Genomic DNA, 949 nt, shown 5'->3' on the forward strand with positions numbered 1-949 from the left:
GTATTATTTGTTGAAACTGTACTTTCGATTTGATTTGAAACTGTCTCATTGCTATAGGTTTATCAATAAAACTTTGAAAAGAAAAAAAAACTGTATATTAAGTCTCAGTAATAAATATAAAGACCACTACTTATTATTTCCTATTTTCAAAAGTATCAGGACTGCTAAGTGTCTCAACATAGTTGATATAAGGAAATGGCTTCTACCACTCTTTTTGCTTGTTTGTTTGTTTTAATGGATTTGGTACAGGCTCTCATTATGCAGCTCAGACTCATAGTGGTCCTCCTGTTTTCAGCCTCTCCAGAGCTTGGGATTACAGGCATGTGCCACCACACGCAGTCTGTTGCCAGCTCAGCACATCCAGCAGCCCAGCCTGCACGGCATGTGGTGGAGGGGATAGAACCCAGGTCCTTCTGCTTGCCTAAGCAGGCAATTAGTCTGCTGAGCTATCTCCCTGGGTCCTATCACTCTTGATATGTCCAAACAATGATGAACGTCTGTGATGAAAAATGTAGTTTTAATGCAACATATCAAGGACCGCTTGTGCTATAAATAACAAGCTCACATTTGGCAAGAAATAACAAAGAATGATACAGAATCATTTATTAATTCATTTGATCCTAGAGACAATCATTGTTTGGCTTCTTGTTGCATAATGTTTCCATTTCAAGATGGACTAAAGTTTATAATTGCTTTTTACAATTTTGTGTAATAAGTAAAGGAAGAAAAGAGAGAAATTATGTAGGTTTGCCTGTTAGAACATAAAAATTCAAACAGCAGAAAAGATCCTATCTTTTTTCTTAAGAAATTTTAAGAACTTAACTTACTTGTCGTACATACAGGTAAAAATGAAACTTATGGGTTTTTCTTTTCACTTTGTGGGACTTCATGATTGACATATAAACACCAGATTTTCAACTTCTATAATGGCAAAAATGTATTGAGTAGG

The 949-nt window shown here is 35.5% G+C and overlaps 1 protein-coding gene across 2 annotated transcripts in view; it reads left to right on the plus strand.

The window, feature by feature from the left end:
- Grid2 (glutamate ionotropic receptor delta type subunit 2) overlaps positions 1–949 on the plus strand; it is a 1592033-nt gene that overhangs the window by 1185057 nt on the left and 406027 nt on the right. The window lies entirely within an intron of this gene.

The sequence above is a fragment of the Octodon degus genome, unplaced genomic scaffold (assembly GCF_000260255.1).
Source record: "Octodon degus isolate 3935 unplaced genomic scaffold, OctDeg1.0 scaffold00125, whole genome shotgun sequence".
Classification (NCBI taxonomy): Eukaryota; Metazoa; Chordata; class Mammalia; order Rodentia; family Octodontidae; genus Octodon; species Octodon degus.